The sequence below is a fragment of the Nicotiana tabacum genome, chromosome 8 (genome assembly GCF_000715075.1).
Source record: "Nicotiana tabacum cultivar K326 chromosome 8, ASM71507v2, whole genome shotgun sequence".
NCBI classification, from domain to species: domain Eukaryota; kingdom Viridiplantae; phylum Streptophyta; class Magnoliopsida; order Solanales; family Solanaceae; genus Nicotiana; species Nicotiana tabacum.
This window is the reverse complement of record NC_134087.1, coordinates 193,526,634-193,548,807: the sequence shown is the minus strand read 5'-3', so window position 1 is coordinate 193,548,807 and position 22,174 is coordinate 193,526,634.

Below are 22,174 nucleotides of genomic sequence, written 5' to 3'. Positions count from 1 at the left end.
CTGCTCTGACATTCGGCTCAATGTGGATGCTAATTTTGGTCTCTTGGACGTTATCAGCATCTCCTAGATTCACAGCCTCGGTGTCATTTAGGTTAGGCTTGGGTTTCTCTTCAAATTGGCACAGTTCTCTGTTTATTTCTTCGAAGGCTTCACCTTCGTCACATTCAGATTCATCGTCACAAACGACCTTTTGCATCATTGAGTCGGTTTCAGATTGATTTATTAGACTAGGTCGCAGATCCGCTGTGCATGCCATGTCATTAGAACCAGTAAAAAGAGAACTGTTCAGAAAGAAAAAGAACAAGACAAAAATTAAAATGAGACAAAAGAGGAGAACTTTATTAAATTTGCGGGATAAAAGGGTTCACACTTTTACAAAAACGAAAGTAAAAACTTGGATTACACCCTTGAATAATCCGATCAAACAAATAAACAAACAAAACATTAATCAAAGCCTACTACCAAGACTCCCCTCGGACAGGAAGAGGAGTAACTGTCCAATTGTTGGTCTTGGCCTCAGGCCCCACAAATTGTATCTCTGCTCTGCTGGAACCTTCTCCAGCTTCCACCATACTGACATCTGTGAATAGCCTCTCAAAACTCTGATTCAGGTCTTCATTTATACCGATCAAAGGTCCTCGAATCTTTGGGATCGCTGACCCCTTGGCACTTGCTTTAACAAAAGACCTTGAGAGGCGTGGCACTGGTTTAGGTAGAAACCAGACCCTCTTCTTCATTCTTCGCGCATCCTTCCTGTCTGTTGCGGTTGGTTTGAACCCCAACCCGAAGGTTTCCAGATTCTTAGGAAGGGAAACGGGTTGGACTATCCCTTGAAGTTCAACTCCCAGGCCTTTTCCCGGCACAAATCCATTACCCAGCATTTCTGATACCATCATGACTGTTGCGGCAGCTACCCTAGGGTGCGGGATGATTTCTCCTTCAGAAATTTTGTTGGCCGACCCTGTATCGAGAATCTGGTAGACCCAGGGACCCTTGTCATCAGTGGTCTCTATGAAAGGCACAATGGTTCCGCTCATGGTGCATGTTGTATCCTCGCCGTGCAACACGACCTCTTGTCTTTCCCACTCGAACTTCACTGTCTGATGTAGGGTGGAAGGCACCGCTTTAGCTGCATGAATCCAGGGTCGTCCTAACAGCAAGTTGTAAGATACCGTGGCGTCCAATACCTGGAATTCCATGGTAAACAGGACCGGACCAATGGTCAGTTCAAGTACAACATCCCCCACAGTGGTTGTTCCGTTTCCGTCAAACCCCCGGACACAGATGCTATTCTCCCGGATTCTTCCACGGTCAATCTTTAACTGGTCCAGGGTGGATAATGGACAAATATTGGCGCTTGAGCCGTTATCCACCAATACTCGGGTTACCACCGAGTCTTCACATTTGACAGCTAGGTATAGAGCTTTATTGTGCTCCGTTCCTTCCACCGGCAGGTCATCATCTGAGAATGTCACTCTGTTCACCTCAAAAATCTTGCTGGCAATGGTTTCCAGGTGGTTTACAGAAATCTCACTGGGTACATGGGCCTCGTTCAATATCTTTAACAAGGCCCGACGATGTTCCTCGGAATGGAGGAGTAATGACAATAGTGAGATCTGGGCAGGTGTTTTTCTCAGCTGCTCAACCACAGAATAGTCTTGTACTTTCATCTTCCTCAGGAATTCTTCAGCCTCTTCTTCTGATACTGGCTTCTTGGTTGCTACTGGGTTGGTTTTTCTTAGCTCCACCGGAGCAAAACATCGACCTGATCGAGTCAGCCCTTGCGCTTCACAACTGACTTCTTCCACCTGTTTTCCTTGGTACATTACCACTGCCTTTTCATATTTCCAGGGAACAGCCCTGCTGTCAATCATCGGCAGTTGAACCACAGGCTTTATGGTCACCCGTTCTCTACATACCCCTTTCAACACGACTGTCGGTGTGGGCAGGATCCCTGGTATTACCAACTTGCTTGGCTCGGGTTTGCTTGCTATGACGGACGGGTTCTTCCCCAATATCACTACCGGCTTGACGCCTTCTCCCTGCGACTGTACACTCGTTCCTCCACTGGTTAAGGCTTCTTTCGGGGCGGCTTAGATCATCATCACTGTTTGTGAGGGTTTTCTTAATTCTCCTCCCTCATACACCAACTCAATCATGTGAGCTTCGTGGTGCGCTGGCAGTGGGTTTTGGTTGATGTTAGGAGCCTCTGGTGTCTGGACGTCGATCTTATTGGTGTCAATAAGATCCTGTATGGCATGCCTTAACTTCCAACACTTCTCGGTATCGTGCCCGAGCATCCCTGAACAGTATTCACAACTGATTGAACGATCCAAATTCTGAGGTGGGGGATTTGGTTCCCGAGTATGGACAGGACTAACCAAACCCAATTGCCGCAGCTTGTGGAACACAGCGGTGTAGGTTTCTCCCAGTTCGGTGAAGGTTCTTTGCTTCCGCAACCTGTCATTCCTAGCATCTGGATTTCCCCGGAAACCTGCCCCTGAAGGGTTTCTATATGCCCTTGGTGGAGGGTAGGTGTTTTGTGGTGGTGCATATATGTTCTGGGGAGCCGGTGCGCGCCATTGTGGGCGAACCGGAGGCTGAGTGTATACCTGGGCTTGGTGTATGGAACAATGTGGTTCTCGAGGTGGATAGAAATTTTGTGGTGGGTTGTATGGGTAGTTTGACCTGTGAGGCCTGGGTTGGTTGTAGTGCGGCCTGCCAGCCCTGGACCAACTGTCTGCCTCGATCGTGGCAACCTCTTCTTTCTTTCTTCTAAGCGCACCCCCCGTGCCGCTTTGAATAGCCTGGGTCGTGGCTTTGAGTGCCGAATAGTTCAAGATCTTGTCCGACCTCAAACCTTCTTCTATCATGACCCCTATTTTGACCACCTCGTTGAAAGATTTTCCAACCGTTGTCACCAAGTGACCAAAGTAGGTTGGATCCAATGTCTGCAAAAAATAGTCCACCATCTCTCCCTCTCTCATGGGAGGATCGACTCTAGCTGCTTGTTCTCTCCAGCGGAACCCGAACTCGCGAAAACTTTCCCCGGGTTTCTTTCCAGTTCTTAATAACGTGAGACGGTCAGGGACTATCTCTAGATTGTACTGGAAATGACCTGCAAAAGAGTGCGCCAGATCATCCCACGTGTACCACCTGCTGAAATCTTGCCTGGTATACCATTCCAGTGCAGATCCACTTAGACTTTGGCCGAAATAAGCTATCAAAAGCTCATCCTTGCCTCCTGCCCCTCTCATTTTGCTACAGAATCCCCGCAAATGTGCCATGGGATCACCGTGCCCTTCATATAAATCAAACTTGGGCATCTTGAACCCTGCCAGGAGTTGGACATCTGGGAAAGGGCACAGATCTTTGTATGCCACGCTGACTTGATTGCCCAGCCCGTGCAAGTTCCTGAAGGATTGTTCCAGGCTTTTGAACTTCCTCAACACTTCATCCTGTTCAGGGGCCTTAACCGGCTTCTCAACCTCTGCCGGTACTTCCAAATGGGGATTGTAAGCCTGTGGTTCGGGTGCATGGAATGTAGGCTCAGGGGGATAGTATTGTGTATCGTGAGCCTGAAACAATGGCTCACTGGTCGTTCGCTGCAAAGGGGCTGATGCAGGTCCCACAAAAATGGGAATATTGGGTGTTGGGAGAGGTTGATGGGGTGGTGGAGCTTGGGAATCATGAGGGCTTCTTTCTTGATGATAGAGGGGATTTGGGCGGCTTGTGGAAGGGCCAGAGTGAGGGTACTTCGGCATGTGTCCCAGTGTTTCAGGACTCTTTTGTGTTTTGGCTAGGGCTAGTTGCATTGCATTCATTTCTAGTCCCATCCTTTCAATCTTTTCCATCGCTTCTTTCAACAACTGGCTCATCGGCCTTTCTTCTTCATTTCTATTCTCCGAAGTAGTCATGCTTGATGCTATCGGTCCTTTGGATCTGGTTTGGTATGAATGTGTTGCCAGAATTCTTTAACAACTAACTGTCTGATATCAGACAACAACAAACTTTGTTAGTGTTAGAGCTTAACAGATTTGATCATAACACATAGAGGATGCAATGCACCTAGGCAGTTAACCGTTTATACATGCTTTGCTTTAAACAACATGCGTCATCCCGGTTTGCTCATTCGTCTCTTTAAAGTATTTTGCGAAACCCTGCGTTTTATTTTATTTACATTTTATTTTCTTTATTTATTAAAAGCGGTCGAATCTTATGGGGATTGCCTACGTATCACGTCCCCGCGTGAATCAGACCAGGCGTAGTTCTGCCTCAAAGTAAAGACACATAGAAATTCTTCCGGAGTCACTTAATTTCATTATCAAAATTTGCTATTACACATTACTTCAAACAAAATAGCAACAGTACAGACTCCTCGGTTTTAAACTTGGTTTGAGGAAAAGAAAACAACATATGGGGAAACAACAAACAAAACGACCAGGACTTGGTCAACTAATTTTCCAACTTAGGGACCCACGAGGCATCTTTCGGCCCTTTCGCGGCCCTAGGTGTAAGGCCTCTTTGCAAGCTCTTCAACTCGTTCATAATCCGGTGGACGCAGCCCATGATGGAAGCAATGAGGGTTTCCCGAGGTGTTTGCTCGCATGCCAAACATTTTAGGTAGATGTAATGCCCGATTTCGTCAATTCTTGCTCGAATGTTGTCCCTTTCTGCGAACAATTGCCTTATCTGTCGGCTTTTCAATCCTAGCGTTTGTGCATTGGTGGCGAGCTGATCCTGGAACATATCCATTTGCCTTTCCATCCTTGTCATTGCATTGTAATAGCGTCTTCGGTCGGCTTGGGCATCTTGTGTTTGCTTGAAGATCCGCTCTTGCAGAGCAGCATTTGTTTCCTTTGCTGTTTTGACGCTCAGTTCACAATTCCTCATGACTTGCTGTAGGCGCTTCCTCCGGGCCATTGTACCTTCTGCCCATTTGGCCCTCATCCTTGCTATGCAAGCCTCTGATTGGTCTAATTCTTCTTGGCTCTGGATGACCTGATTTCTCAAACTGGCTATCAATCTTTCGTCGGAGCAGCGCTTCTGTCGGTCGATGTTATTCTTACTGGCTTGATGAAGGCGGGCCCTCAGGGTTTGGTTCTCTTGGGCTAGCTTATCTTTTTCAGCCTGCTCTTGGGCGACTTGCATATTTTTTTCGAATACAATCCTTTCAACTTGTCGCTTCAGCTTCCTAATTTCAACCAGGTAACCCTCCTCTTTTGCGAGCCAGTCCCATTGTCCTTGCGATGACTCAACAAAATTTCGGAGGTGAGGCCGTTTGGTTGGCCGTTTCACGATGTTCTTCTTGTTCTGCCAAGTGAGATAGGCCGGCGAGACTTCACCCCTAGACATATCTTTTACCCGGGTATTTGCCGTCAAGTACTGGCATTCACTTCATATGCAACGAACTGTCTTTTCAGGAAATTGGCCGTCACTGCTGACCTCGACTGCATAAGTGCTGAGATCTTCGTCCGGGTGTGGTACTTGACATCTTCTCAACTGTCTCATTACCCTATAAGGGGCATAAGGTTGAATACCCCTGAGTCCCATCAAGAGGAAGTGAGGACCAGTGGCGGGCATGTATATGATTTCTTCCACAGAAAGCCAACCCAAAGTCCAGTTTACTTGGTCTGCGGTGATGATCCGGAGATAGGATATCCATTCTTCAAACCCTCCCGGCGATCGAAAACCTGAAACCCTTAGGCTATAACCCTCGATGCAGCCCCCATTTGTAGACATGTAGTGCATATACTGAGGATGGTGACACAAGTGTTCGATCATCCACATCTGTAACAACAAGTTGCACCCTTCGAAGAAGTCTGCTCCAGCTTTACAAGCTGTGAGGGCTCGGTATATTTCTGACATTATCATGGGAGCAAGGATGCTTTTATCGTTGGTAATCAGGATTTTGACGATTCCAGCCACCTTTAGATCGATATTTCTATCTTTTCGGGGAAACACCACAAGGCCCAAAAATGCCACCATAAAAGCGAACCGCCTATGCTCATTCCATTTTACCAGATTTCCCCTGCTACAAATACCACTTTCTGGATCATTAAATCCTCCCTTGCTCCCGTACCTCTGGTATATGAATTGTAGGGTAGAAAAACCTTTATCCAGTTCAGCGTATGGGACTCCTTTGCTTATCTTCAACAGATCCATGAATTTGTGTGAATTCACAGCCCTTGGAGCGATCAGGTATTTGTGTCTTAGACCTTCAGTGACGTCCATGTAACCCGCCATTTCTTCTAAGGTTGGGGTGAGTTCAAAATCTGAGAAACGGAACACGTTGTGGGCCGGATCCCAAAATGTAACCAAAGCCTTTATGATGTCGCACCGAGGCCTGACTTTTAACAAATCAACCAAACCTCCCAGGTGCAGTTTGACCTTGTCTTGCTCTGACTTTTCCAAATCCTCCCACCATAATCGCACTTCCAGGGGGATTTTGCTTCTAACTGTTACCGGCAAACTTGGATTCATGCTCATTCTGCATGTTTATTGGGGTGATTAAGCAAAGATCCAGACTCATTGGACTCAAATACACAAATTGACACACTATTTTTCTAGAAAAACGAAATTTTGATTGTTTCTGAAAAGTACGATGTTACCTTAAAACTTTCGTTATTTGGTTTGTACCTATGTTTTGAAAAACGAGTTGAGCCCGATGGGGGTTGCCTATGTATCTTGCACCCTGCGAGAATTGAACTGGCGTAGTTCAGGCATAAGCCGAAATTTGGAGACACACTATTTTTCTCTTAGAGATGAATCAAAGACCCTTGCTAAAACAAATTAATAAGACACACTATTTGTTTTTTTTTTTTTTTTTTCAAAATTCTGGCAGAGTCCTCTCAAAAATAATTATCTCCTTATCCGTTATTCCGAAACCGGTCAGCATGCAAGCCTTGAAACAAGTAAATGCATAAAGCAAGCAGGATGCAGCAGGATGGTCTTTTCATATCAGGTTGCTAGTCCTAGACGGACCCAACCCCTGTGTTGAGTCCCCTAAGTCAAATGCACATGATGCAAATAAACGTTCCTACTAGGGATCCTGGCATGTGGCTTTGTTATACTACGTTCAGAACCTGGGTGTTTGTTCTAGACCTGGCTTACCCGAGCGGACAACTCGAGCCAAGGATGGGAGCTGTGTACCGGTAACCAAAAGGCCATCCGATTTTGCAACTCCTCCGAATCCTCGTTCTATTTTGGCATATGACACTAACAGAAAGAAGCCACGACCAGCGTGCGCTCCTCAAGAGAGAAGAGAAGGGTTTCGGCACAGTTTATATATACAGTCCAAATAATATCAAAGCAGTAAAAGCAGCATTTAGCACATTAGGCTCAAACACGTAAAAAACCAGATAATAATAAAGCCAAATAATAACAATTATTTCCAGCTCGAATTCTTAACCCTGAACCAGTGGTTCTGGGTCAAAAGGATCCCCAGCAGAGTCGCCAGAGCTGTCACACCTCCTTTTTCCGCACCCGCGGGGGCGCAAGGGAGTTTTTTCCAATTAAAGGACAATCGAAACGGGATTGGTTTATTTATTTCAGAGTCGCCACTTGGGAGATTTAGGGTGTCCCAAGTCACCAGTTTTAATCCCGAATCGAGGAAAAGAATGATTCTATATTACAGTCTGCGTACCAGAAATCCGGATAAGGAATTCTATTAACCCGGGAGAAGGTGTTAGGCATTCCCGAGTTCCGTGGTTCTAGCACGGTCGCTCAACTGTTATATTTGGCTTATTTATCTGATTTTAAATACAATATGAACTTGTGTGCAAATTTTATCTTTAAACCGCTTTTATCACTTTACTGTTTTTATCAGGAATTGCAACGTTGTGAAAATGTATCTCGAACCGCGTTACAATCAATGTACCCGTGGTCGTCGACATACTTTGACTCCGTTGAGATTTGGATTTGGGTCACATCCATGCGCACCCGAGTTTAAAGAAATTAAATTATTAAAGACGCGCCTAAAGCGACTAGCGTATTTATTTTGGGTAAGACCGTGGAATTTTACTAACGGTCCATCCCGAAGTCCAAATAATTTTTAAAGCAAATATTGACTGAGGGCCCCGCAATTTGTATTTTTTATTTGGCGAGGCTCATCTCGTTCTTTATTTTTAATGAATTTGCAACGTCATGGACATGCATCTCGAACCACGTCACAGTCAATGTACCCGTGATTAGAAACACATTTCGACTCCGTTGAGAATTGGATTTGGGTCGCATAAATGCGCACCCGAGTTTAAGAAGGTAAGATTTATTAAGGCGCGTCCTAAAGAGTCTATCGTATTGTTATTTTAGGAGGGTTGTGAGATTTGCTAAACAACCCGTCCTGGAACCTAAATGCTTCGATAATATACATTTAAACAAGGGCCCCGCATTTGCACGTTTTGTTTATTTTCATCGAGGCTCATCTCGTTCTTATTTTAAAAGGATATCCTATAGCAACTACGTTTCTTATCGCGTTTGTCCTTATCAATTGAAAACAGTAGATAGTCCTAATTAATTACATGCTTGCAAGTTGTTTGTAACAACATTCAGAAATGCCTAAAATCAGAAACGAGGTTGTCCGAACAAGTAATCACGGGCCCAAATCCAGCCCAGCGTGATTGGCCAGACCTGGGCCACTGCTTGTTCGAAGCAGGCCGGCTTGGCCTGTTTTGGCCTGAACTCGACCCTTGTGAGGTTGAGGCCCTGAATTTGTGTTCCTGATCTTAAGACATGGTTTTAAGAGTTATATATAGCAATTTATTGGAAAGGAAAGAACTCATTTAGTGTACGAATTTTATGCTTGGCATACATTACATGCTTATACTACACTATTGCACTAAATCTGAGATACAACCTGTTGCCTTAGGCATACTCTTATCACCATCCTATATACACAATCTAACATTCAACTAACATTCATTGATAGTTATCAGGCCTGAAGGCTATCTCCAACATCCAAAACAGGCATAAAATTTCCTACATTACATGATATTTAAAAGGGCAAACTATGTATATAAACAAAATTCTTCAGGTCTTTCATTTACATTCATGCTCAAATTTCCAGCTACATCTGACAGTGTATTGGGTGTGTACCTGGTATAGGAAGGAAAGGAAGAAAGAAAGTGATCAGTTGAGTAGTATGCAACGAATACAGCAGCAGCAGACACACAGCAACAACACAGCAACAAAATCAACCAACAAAGATGAAGCTCCCGAGTAGTCGAGCAACAAACAACAAATCCCAGAAACAGAGTAGGAACCAGCAGAGACAGCAGAGTATTCAATGTAAACACCCCAGCAATTCAACAACCACAAGCAGCTCAAACAGGCAACCAACAGTAATTGGCCAAGACAGCTACACCAACATAAACTCTTATGTAATTTTCAGACAGTGTTTGGTTACAATATTCCGAGACTTTATGTTTCTTGTTTTTCTTTTCTGAAGACTAAGAAATGTCCATCCCCTTTTAAGTTCTCAAATGGCCTATTTATAAGCCAAATGACTCGGTGCAGCTAGGCTGCCCTCATGCTGCAACTTGCAGCCTGCCCATACCCTGTTAAAGCCCATGCCTAAGCATCTTTGGTGCCAGCCCCTTTTGTTCCCTACGCCTGGTTTTGTTTAATCAGGAGTTATGGGCATCATTTTATTATTCAATTTAAGCCCCATACCCTTGTGTCTTGTTCCCCATTGGTATTAGTTTAATCCTAAATTAGTACCCTACTTGTCAGCCCATTTATACTAATCTTTTCTGTCTTTTTCAACACCCCAGAATGCCCTTGTTAACCCTGGATTATTACTGCCCTGCCTATTGCAGCATCAGGGCACTTTGGGCTTTGAACATTCGATTTCAGAACTGCCCCAACCTGGCCTTTAATTGTTTACAATGTAGTTACAAACTACCATTCATGGGTAATGCCCAACATTCAAATCACAATACAGGCTCATTAGTCATGCGACATTATTAGCTCATTCGATTCATTAGTTATAGAAAACTAATCGACGACATTTATCGAGTCGACTATACTAATTATAGCAGGTAATAATCAGTCGCTCGTATAAACAATACGTTCAGGGACCTAAGGGGTATCAGACAACTTTTGTTAAATTACTGGGCCTATATGAATTAGTTCATTTGACGACTAATCTAACTGACGATCATGTTTATCACAGAGTGTATTCAGAACAAACAGAAGACAATCGACCAAATAAAAGGCCTTTAACAGAGATGGAAGAAATCCGAAATAAAAATAACAACATAACAAACAAACACAACAGAACATGCTGACAACTTAATTAGAACTAAAACAAAAGAAAGAAAAACTTACCAAAAAGGTTTGAAATCAAAAATGACCCAAATTCTGATTCAACTTCGAACCCTTGAGGCCGAACAAACTTTAATCAGGGTGTTCTCACATGAGAACACCTTGATTAAGGTCTATTAGACCTCAAACCCTTGTCAAGACTGGCCGGGTTCCCCAGGTGCATGTGTTCTAAGGTCTGGATTTCCAGATCTGATTTTTAGGGAGTTGTGGGTAGATTCGGACCAAACCAAGCTTGGTTTGGTCACGAGGAAGGTCAGGGGAGTGTCTGGTATGAAGATGGGGTGGTTTGGCATAGGTCCAGGTTCGACTCAAATCTTCAAATGAAGATTCGAGACGAAGGAAAGTGATTCGAGTCTAGGGAGTAACAGATCCATGTTCAGGAGAGTGAGGGGGTCTTAGGGTGTTCAGGAGGTGGCCACCGGCGTCCATGCCGCCGGCTTTAATGGCGAGGGAGACGGGGGCGGCTAGGGTTTCTAATGGGAGGTCCGGGTTTGAGCTTGGGGACGAAGGGGTGGGGTGTTGGTATAGGGGGCGTGGGTGTAAGGGAAGGTTTATATATGGTCTATGGGATTGGATCTGAGCCGTTAGATCATACGATCTCAACGGCTTGGATCCGAGGCTGAGAAATGAGACGGGGTCGTTTGGTAGTGAAACGATGTCGTTTGGTTTAAATGAGGGGTTGGGTCAGGCTGGTTATTTGGGTCGGGTTTTGAAACGGGTTACTGATAGAGGTCCTGAGCCGTTGGATTGGCCTGGCCGGATGGCTCAGATCGAACGCCCTCATACGGCGTCGTTTGAATTGCTGCTTAGGCAGCCGGTTTTGGACTGGATCAGTGCTGGTTGGGCCTGTTTTCGTTTCATTTCTTTTGGGCCCGACCGATTTCCTTCCCCCTTTGTTTTCTAATTTCATTTTTCTTTTAAAACAAAAAAATAAAAAATAAAAATAACAAAATAAATAAAATAACGAGATTAAAACTAAACAACAATGCAATATTTTAACACAATTATCACAAAATATTTAAGTAAGTGAACTAAAAGCCTAGAACGAACGATGCGCATATACATATATATTTTTTGAATTTTCTTTTAACGACAGGCATTTTTGTATTTTTTGTTTGATAATGTCTAGATGCAAAATGGACAGACCTACAAACGACTAATAACACATGTCACGAAAAGGGAAAAAAAATTTGTACAGCGAAGCCATTTGTTACTATTTTTCTTTTGTTTTCCTTTGGGAGTGATTGCTCGTGAAGCAAAAATCACGTGCTTACAGTTGCCCCTCTTTGCACGAAGACACGAAGGGTTTTCGCGCAAAGATAAAGCGAGTGATTTTGCCCGTCAGAATACTCCGTGTGAAGCATTTTTTGAAAACGATTTGACCGAACCTTTGCTTCAGAGGTTTCCTACATATCCTGGGCTGAAACAGGAATCAGGTCAATGTAGTTCGGGAAATTTTGGTAGCTGGGACTACCGTGTGACTGTAGTGCTTGCTGTCGTTGTGCGCTGTTGCATGCTGCTGTATGATGCTACTGCTCAACCGATCTCCCTGTTACATTGCTCTAAAAGGAAAACAAGAAGCTAAGCTAGACTGAGGATCATGAGATCTTATCCTTTTTCCACTTGTTCTTGCTGCCTTGCTTTCTTGTCGGCTAACGCTTTCCTCCGATGCCTTTATCTTGTGACTTTGGGAGAGGATGCTGGTCCCCCGCCTTTCTGAATGCCAGTTTTCATCACTTTGTTTGATTTGCTGGGAACATGGCTTTCTTCTTTAAATCTTCCACTGGTTTCTTCAGTGGTATGTCTCTTCATCAGTATTGTCATACTGGGCATGCTACAATGTTTCCGAACTGCTTCTTCTGAGACGCGTTCTTTCTTCCTTTTGAATGTGCGCTTGCTTTGGCAGACTTCTGCTTCTTGGCGCTGGGGATTTTATTGTTTTTCCTGCTTGGGGCTCTCTGTTGTAACCTTCCGTCTTCAGGTGGGGCTACTGATTCCAAACTCTAGAGCTAAAAGTATTCCCGCATTATACTGGTGGGCGACCTAGAACTTAAAAGTATTCCCGCATTATACTGGTGGGCGACCTAGAACTTAAATGTATTCCCGCATTATACTGGTGGGCGACCTAGAACTTAAATGTATTCCCGCATTATACTGGTGGGCGACCTAGAACTTAAAATGTATTCCCGCATTATACTGGTGGGCGACCTAGAACTTAAATGTATTCCCGCATTATACTGGTGGGCGACCTAGAACTTAAATGTATTCCCGCATTATACTGGTGGGCGACCTAGAACTTAAAATGTATTCCCGCATTATACTGGTGGGCGACCTAGAACTTAAAAGTATTCCCGCATTATACTGGTGGGCGACCTAGAACTTAAATGTATTCCCGCATTATACTGGTGGGCGACCTAGAACTTAAATGTATTCCCGCATTATACTGGTGGGCGACCTAGAACTTAAAATGTATTCCCGCATTATACTGGTGGGCGACCTAGAACTTAAAAGTATTCCCGCATTATACTGGTGGGCGACCTAGAACTTAAATGTATTCCCGCATTATACTGGTGGGCGACCTAGAACTTAAATGTATTCCCGCATTATACTGGTGGGCGACCTAGAACTTAAAAGTATTCCCGCATTTTACTGGTGGGCGACCTAGAACTGAAATGTATTCCCGCATTATACTGGTAGGCGACCTAGAACTTAAAAGTATTCCCGCATTCTACTGGTGGGCGACCTAGAACTGAAATGTATTCCCGCATTTTACTGGTGGGCGACCTAGAACATAAATGTATTCCCGCATTTTACTGGTGGGCGACCTAGAACATAAAGTATTCCCGCATTTTACTGGTGGGCGACCTAGAACAGAAAGTATTCCCGCATTTTACTGGTGGGCGACCTAGAACAGAAAGTAAAAGGACAGAAATGTATGCCTCTGTTATATGGGCGGGCTCCCAACTTCAATGCTAACTTAGGAGGAAATGCGTCTCCTATGGGTAAACTAAACTTAGGAGGAAATGCGTCTCCTATGGGTAAAAGTAAATTTAGGAGGAAATACGTCTCCTATGGGTAAACTAAACTTAGGAGGAAATGCGTCTCCTATGGGTAAACTAAACTTAGGAGGAAATGCGTCTCCTATGGGTAAAACTAAACTTAGGAGGAAATGCGTCTCCTGTGGGTAAAACTAAACTTAGGAGGAAATGCGTCTCCTGTGGGTAAAACTAAACTTAGGAGGAAATGCGTCTCATGTGGGTAAAAGTAAATTTAGGAGGAAATGCGTCTCCTATGGGTAAACTAAACTTAGGAGGAAATGCGTCTTCTATGGGTAAACTAAACTTAGGAGGAAATGCGTCTCCTATGGGTAAAACTAAACTTAGGAGGAAATGTGTCTCCTATGGGTGAAACTAACTTAGGAAGTGCGTCTCCTATTGGCGGAACTAGACTTAGGAAGTGCGTCTCCTATTGGCAAAGGCGTGGAATGTATTCCCTTGTTATACAGGTGGGCGCCTAAAATATGCAATGGACAGACAAGAAAAGTATTCCTCTCGTTATTCAGGTGGGCGCCTGGCTTCAACAACAACTTTGAAAATAAAATCCTATTCGAGGGCGGATGAACCCAAAATATCCTATTCGAGGGAGGATGAACCCAAAATATCCTATTCGAGGGCGGATGAACCCAAAATATCCTATTCGAGGGCGGATGAACCCACAATATCCTATTCGAGGGCGGATGAACCCACAATATCCTATTCGAGGGCGGATGAACCCAAAATATCCTATTCGAGGGCGGATGAACCCAAAATACCCTTAAGACTTGAAAATGTCTTACCTCGAATACTTGCTGGGGATAACACTGTTGGGGAATTATTTACTTACCTGTTGGGGGGTAAAATGTTATCAGCTGGGGATAACGCTGTCGAGGATAACACCGTTGGGGGATTCTGATTCTTTCAGAACTAGTGCTTCACTGAGCTCAAGTTTCATCCCTTTGTTGGGGAACAACTTCCTCCATAGAAACTTATTATGTTGGGGGCAACACTGGTTCTAAGACCACTTCCCTTGAGACTGGTGTTATCTTTATTCTTCCCCGCATGGGTACCTGACTTCCAGAAAATTTTCTAAGCGGAAGGAAAATTTTCTGCCCCAGTTTGATAATATCCCTTGGGGCATGCATTTCTGGCATCAATGCCATTTCATTTACCTGTTTCAAATCAAACAAAATTTGTTAGTTTAAAACATGGTGGTTGGTTGTGATACCCCTACTGGGATGGCTTTTCCCTTTCTCCTTCCTTGCTCTGCGTTCCACAACTTGTTGGGGAAGATATTATGTGCTGGGGATAATCCCTTCCTGTTGGGGATATCCGTCTTCTTTTGTGACATAGCTCGGAAGCTGGCATTTCCCCGACCTTTTAGTCCTAGTATGAATTTCCCAAATCATGCTCATTGCTCTCCTTGATTTGCCTACGGGTTTTGGCCTTGAGGTTTATAACTTTGGTTTTGGCAAGGATATCCCTTTTGACACTCGTCAATCCTTTTGTCAATTCCCTTTTGCTGGGGATATTTTCTTGACACTGGCCTCGCATTTGTTCCTCCGGGACTATACCATTTGGATGCACTAGTCAGATCTCATTTTGTATAATTGGGAAGCTGATGACATATTTTGAAGTCAATTCACACTTGTTATGACCAGACAGACTCTATTGGGGAGTTTTTCTATGAAAGGAGAAAGATAAAAGAAACAAAATAAAAGACAAAGGAAACGATGACTCTTTTACAAAAGAAACTATAAATAAAAACCTATCAAACGAAAACAACGACTCTAATGGTCATGACATGCACATGTGGCCTATCCTCTGCCGCCAATCGTCTTTCAAGACCTTCAATTGGCAATTCTCCATCTGATTCCTAATCTTATTCGACTTGTAGTGCCCGAAGGGTTTTCACTATCAAGCCTCTCTCATTTTGGTTTTTCTCTCAGCTTTCATCGCCTTATGGTGTCCGTGAAGATTTTCACTGATAAGACTCTCTCATTTGTATCACTTTCCCGCTGGGGATTTGGAGTGTTGCCGGTATGACTCTCTCTGCTGGAGATTAGAGTCCTTTCTGTTGTGGAACAGAGTGTTATGTTCACCGGTAAGACTCTCATTTGTCTGACTTGGCATCTTTTGCAGACTGATCAGAAGGTCTTTCTTTGGACCGTAATGTGGGTTTTTTGGATAGGCTTAGAAAGAAAGGGTATTAAAGGCTCAAAACAAAATAAATTGGAGGTTTAAAATTACAACATTCGGAACCAATTTTGCTTACCACAAGCGCAACCCTTGCCCCAGTTTCTTGCTTGGGGATTATTTATTAAATTTTTTTCTTGCTTGGGGATATTTTACTTGATTGATTTATATTTTTTTCAAAACTATGACCGAGCCGTGAAGCGCCTACGTATCCTCTTTGAGGAATCAGGTCAAACGTAGTTCCCAATTCCTCTGTTTTCATTTGACTTTCTTTTTTTTTGTTATCACTTTTCTTTTCTTTTCTTTTTCGTTTTGTTGTTTTTTTTTTCTTTTTTTTTCATGTTTTCATGCCATGCTCGCGTTTTCTAGTCGTTTTTACTGATTCCGAACGAGGGGTATGAAAGAAAAATAAGTAAGGCTCAAAAGGGGTAACGAAGGATAAAGTGTTTAGGTAGCAGAACAAAATGCCTTCGTCATTCCAGTCTTCAAAACATGCCAAATGCAAACAACACAACAAATAATAGATTTATAGTCTCTTCCGACGGTGCTGGGCTTGACAATTATGTTAAACATTTGCTTTTCCCTTTGTTATTTCTAAAACATCGTTGGGCGACAGTCTCATTATCATGAATGACCCTCACGCCAATTTGGCAAATCTTGATTTTAACGGTTTTCTTTGTGTTTAACTTGCCCCAGTTCCACATGACTCGGGCTTCAAATAATCCCAAACCGTTCTTATTTCCTTTAAATGGTCTGATCGCCTTTCCAGGGTTTTACGATTAACTTTTAAAGTTAGGCCCAAACTGTGTGCGCATGTCATGTCACTAGAATCGGCACTGAACAAAAATGATAAAAGGACTAAACAAAGAGATGACTGGAAATAAAGAAAGACCGGATTTTGTATTAGACTACTGGTGAAATGGTTTAAATAACAAAACAAACAAAATAGTCCAGAACAAAATCCTAAAACAAACTGGACAAGACAATATCCGACTTATAACCCTAATAATCCGAACAACATAAATGTCAACAAAATAAGCCACCACAAGCTTCTTTCTTGTTAACCAAGGAACAGAGCGTCCTTCCACTTTATCAAGACTGGCATCTTAGCCACTGAGCTTTGCATCGATACTGCCAAGACCATTACCAGCTTTAATATCATCAACATCCGTCGGCAAGTTTGAGGGGGCTCGAGTGCACCATGTCACTGTTATTAATCACAACCCGCCATTCTTGGATCATTTTCTCTACTTCCCTTCTCCAACTATGACAGCTCTCAATGTTGTGCCCTATGACATTGGAGTGGTAGGCGCATCGCGCTGCCGGATCAAAGCTCCTTGCAAGTGGATTTGGAGTACATGCGGGGAGTGGTTCAATCGAGCCAGCATGCCTTAGCCTTTCAAACAGACTGGCATAAGATACCCCGATAGGGGTGAGAGCCTTTTCTCGTTTCAGCAACCTCTTCATTCTTGCATGTTGACGGGGCCGGAAACCTGATCCAGATGGCTTTTGGTAGGCTTGTATGGGTGGGTAAGCATTTCGTGGAGTCGGGTACCTGGGAAGTGAGGTATGGCTTTTGAGGTCACGGGGAAAGAAGTGGTGTTGGGGAGCGGAGAAACATTGAAGAGTGATGGAGCTACTCAGATAGCTGGGAAAGCTGCCATAAATGGGTTGGGATGGAGAGTATGGAGAATCTTCCATTATGGTGTTGGGTGCTTAGGAAATGACCGAGTTCAAGAGGCTTGGCGGTGGAGGGGGTGGTGCTTTTCCCGTTATCCATGCCTGATACATGTCTGCCACATGCTGTCTCAGCATTTTCACTTCTTCTACCAACCTGTTGTTCTGTTCGACCAATTGTTGTCGGTCATCAGTACCGATCCACTCGGTTCTGCGGTTCTGAGCCATTGTCCTTTGATTTTGCTTTGCAGGGAGGAGTTACCACAACCAACCACTTTCTATATATGGACACATCAAAGGGAAGCCATCACGTTAGTGTTAGGGCATTGGACAGACAATCATGTATCAGAGATACAATGTACCTAAGCAGTTAGACAATTGTGCCCCCTGAAAATCTTCCACACTCTCTTTTATTTATTTATTATTATATTTTTTTTATTTTAGTGGTGGTCGAATCTTATGGAGATTGCCTACGTATCATGACCCCGCATGAATCAGACCGAGCGTAGTTCGGACCCAATAAAAGATAAAGAATGCTAAACATTTTTTTTTTCAATTTTCATGTTAAAACAAACTGGGTTTCAAAGGTTTGAAGATGACCTACAAGCTGGAAAATCAAACAACTCACATATTCTAATTAAAAGATTTACAAACGGCCAGTTTCTTTCCCCGTTTGACAAATGCAACCAAACGGTTATTTTTGCAAATGTGGCCCCTTCCAAATTTCACATGAATTTGAGGCCGGGGAGGATTATTTTATGACACTTTACATACTTGTCCATTCTTTTACGAAAATAACCTTTCGACAACTGACAGATACTCTAAGGCTATTTCGGCAAGAACGGTTCAAGACGCGGTCGAAGTTGGCTCGGCTTATTTTGACTAAAAAATCCAAACGGTATTCACCTGACCGCTGACTCTTTTTTTTTCTTTTCAAATTATACTAAAAACCTGATGTTGCAAACACGGCCCTTCAGCGCCTCGGGGACGAAGATTTATAGGGCTGTGTGGGTCAACTAGACCAAAATCCTAAACATGACCCAAAAAGGTGGCTGTTTATGCAAAGTCAGCCTTCCGGCGTCCCTCTCGGGAACATTCAGCTATTTTTGACAAAACATCATCACCCGACTTATTTATGACTCTTTTTATCATTTTTCGAATTAGAAAAGTCAATATTGCAAACACGGCCTTTCAATGCCTCGGGGACGAAGATTTTTAAGGTTGTGTGGGTCAACTGGACAAAATCTTAAAAATGACCCGAAGGTGGCTGTTTATGCAAAGTCAGCCTCCCGGCGTCCCTTTCGGGAACATTCGGCTATGTCTTCATAAAACAGCGTCACCTGACTTCTCTATGACAAAATTAAAATTTTCACATGTTTTTTTTTTGGCTATTTTAGCAAAAGGGGAGGTTGGACACCACCCGACTTATTCATGACAAGATTAAAATTTTTGATTTTTGGTTATTTTAGCAAAAGGTGAGGTTGGACCCGATGAGGGTTGCCTACGTATCTCACATCCGGTGAGAATCAAACCCGCGTAGTTCGAGCCTCGCGAATAAGTAAATGAACTAATATATTTTATTTTAATTGGAACTGTGAAAGAACTGCTTCAAAAGAAGAAAGGAAGTATATATATAAGTATATATTTTTTTTTTTTTGATTGATTTCTTTTTGAAAGAAAGACTTGTAAAAATTCCTTTTCTTTTGATTTGAACTTTGAGAATTTCAAAAGTAAAAGGAAGTTTTTTTTTTTTTTTAATTTCCATTTGTTTTTTTTTCTTATTCTAAAGAAAAAAAAAGAAAATATTTTTGGAATTTTACTTTTGATAAAAGAAATGCTTCTAAAAAATATTTTTTGAATTTTGAATTTTCTTTTCAATTTTGAAAGAAGTATCAAAATATTTTCGGTTTTTTTTTTAAAAAAAAAAACATTTTTATTATTTTTGTTTTATCAACAATGGAAAATAAAGATATTTATATTATTTTTTGCAAGACATATCTTTTTTGGAATTTTACTTTGAATTTTCTTGGCAAGACAAATACTCTTTGCAACAAATAAAGATATATATATTTTTTGGAAATAAAAAAAAACTTTTCAGATTTATATATATATTTGCGACAAATAATGAAAGATTTTTTTATTTTTTTATTTTTTTGCATTTTCATAAGCAAATAAATAATAAAAAAATCATTTTAAAAATAAGACTCTTTTTCATTTTCATGGCAATACAAACTATATATTTTTTTCTATTTTTATTTTTTGAAAAACAAAACAGAACAACGACTCTTTTTTTTTCTTTTCTTAGCTTTTAATAAAACAAACTAATAAGACATTTTTTTTTCATTTTCTCAAAATTTCGGCAGAGTTTTGACAGTATTTGGGCATTTGTTTTCTTTTCAAAATAAACAATCAATTCCCTAACCGCTATTTCTTTTTTTTCAAAATATTATTCCTGATATTCACAAGTCAGTCAACACACAAGTCCGTATCAAATTAATGCGCAAGTAGTAACAAGTAAGATGCATCAGGATGGTCATTTTCATTTTTGGTGCACCTGTCCTAGACAGACCCAACCCCTGTGTTGAGCCTCCAAAGTCAGATGCACGTGATGCAAACAAACGTTCCTACTAGGGATCCGGCATGTGGCTTTGTTATACTAGGTTTAGAACCTGGGTGTTTGTTCTAGACCTGGCTTACCCGAGCGGACAGCTCGAGCCGAGGGGGGGTAGCGTACCGGGAATACAAAAGCTTCACCGGCTTAGCAACTTGTCCGAACCTCATTCTAAATTGGGATTTTACACTATACAGAAAAGAAGTCGTACGAAGTACACCCTTCTTCATGATTTAGAAGACTCAGAGAGGAGATGGGTTTCGGCACAGTTTATACACAGTTCACGTAATATCAAAGCGGTAAAAGCAGCATTTAGCACATTAGGCTCAAACATGTAAAAATCAGATAAAACCAAATATAAAAATTTATATGAGCTCGAATTTCTAACCCTGAACCACTGGTTCTGGGTTAAGTCCCCAGCAGAGTCGCCAGAGCTGTCACACCTCCTTTTTCCGCCCCCGCGAGGGTACAAGGAGTTTTTTTCCAATTAAAGGACAGTCGAAACGGGATTTGTTTATTTATTTCAGAGTCGCCACTTGGGAGATTTAGGGTGTCCCAAGTCACCAGTTTAATCCCGAATCGAGGAAAAGAATGACTCCATATTACAGTCCGCGAACCAGAAATCCGGATAAGGAATTCTGTTAACCCGGGAGAAGGTGTTAGGCATTCCCGAGTTCCGTGGTTCTAGCACGGTCGCTCAATTGTCATATTTGGCTTATTTATCTGATTTTAATACAATTATGAACCGATGTGCCAATTTTAACTCTTTACCACTTTATTATTATTATTATTTTTTAAAAAAAATTGTGAACATCGTTTAAAACATGTCTTTGGATTACGTCACATGAAATGCACCTGCAATCCGGAACACATTTTTATTCAATGTTTTAGGATTTAGATTTGGGTCGCATGAAATGCGCATCCGAGTTTAAGAAGGTAAAATTAATTAAATCGCGCCTAAAGAGTCTAGCGTATCATTATTTTGGGTAGGGCCGTGAAATTTGCTAAAACGGCTCCTCCCTAATTCTAAGCGATTAAATGTACATTTATTGAGGGCCCCGCAATCTATACATTTCATTAAGCGAGGCTCATCTCATTTATTTGGACAAATCTTAAAACGACTACATTTTTCTATAAAAATGAGTCTCTAAAATAAAGAAAGAAAATCCTAATTTATTACTAGCTTTTATTATTTTAAGAAGACATGACATGCTAATTGCTTGATTAATACAAATATTGATGAAAAAAGAATTTCACTCTTAATTTCGAAATTATAAATAAAATAAAAATTCAACAACTAATATTCAAAATAAACAAATATAGCTAGATTAAAACTCAGCATTGTTATTTTTTTTAAAAAAAAAATTATTGAGATTAATTATTCACAATCATTTGAAACTAGATTTAACCATAATTACTAAAGCTTATTAGAAAGTTTATTAGACTTAAACGTTCTCTTAATCTTGCTTAAGCTCAAGTCATGCCTTAATGCCTAATTTACGATGTTTAATTTAAATTCGTGTCTTAGCTAAATTTAGCTACTTGTTCATGATCAACCTATAATCTTGAAGCCTTCATAACTAGTGAATTAACCTATTTTGCCGAACTGATTTATTACAGACTAACTTATGATATTATTTTCTTATTCCAGTTATTATTTAGTAATTCATGAAATAGCTTAAATACAATCAACAAAAGGAACAAAGAAATAAAAACGAAATTAAAACTTCAAATTTTCATTCTTCATATGTATTCACGCTTCATATTTCGGATTACAATAAACAGCTTTTCAGTTGTGTACCTGATATTGGAAGCAAAAGAAAATGAATATGAGAATCAGCAACAGCAGTAAAATCAGTACAACACAGCAACAATAGCCCAGCAACAGTAACAACCCAGTAACAGACCGGTGGAGTAGTAATCCAAAAAAAACAAAAGCTTCCAGCTTTTATGAAACAACAATTAATTCTGATTTCAAACAACAAAAGAAAACAGAATATTTTTTTTAGTTTTTTTTATATTTGAAAGCTTAAATATTTTTCGGAATTTTCTATCTCTTAAATGTTCAGCCCTTTTCTCTCTCTTATTTTCAGATTTGTTTCTCTCTCCCGTTTTTTTCCTGTCTGTGTATTTCTCTTGTCCTCCTCTTTTTATTCTGATTTCAAGACTTCTTATAACCCATCCCATAAATCTTTTAATCAATTAAAATCAACCCATTTTCTCTACCAAACTCATTATCTTCCCACTCATCCCCATTATATTAAATAAACATATCACACCACCCCATTTCATTTTGTCCCCCGTGCTTCATTTAAAATAATGCAAGATTCCC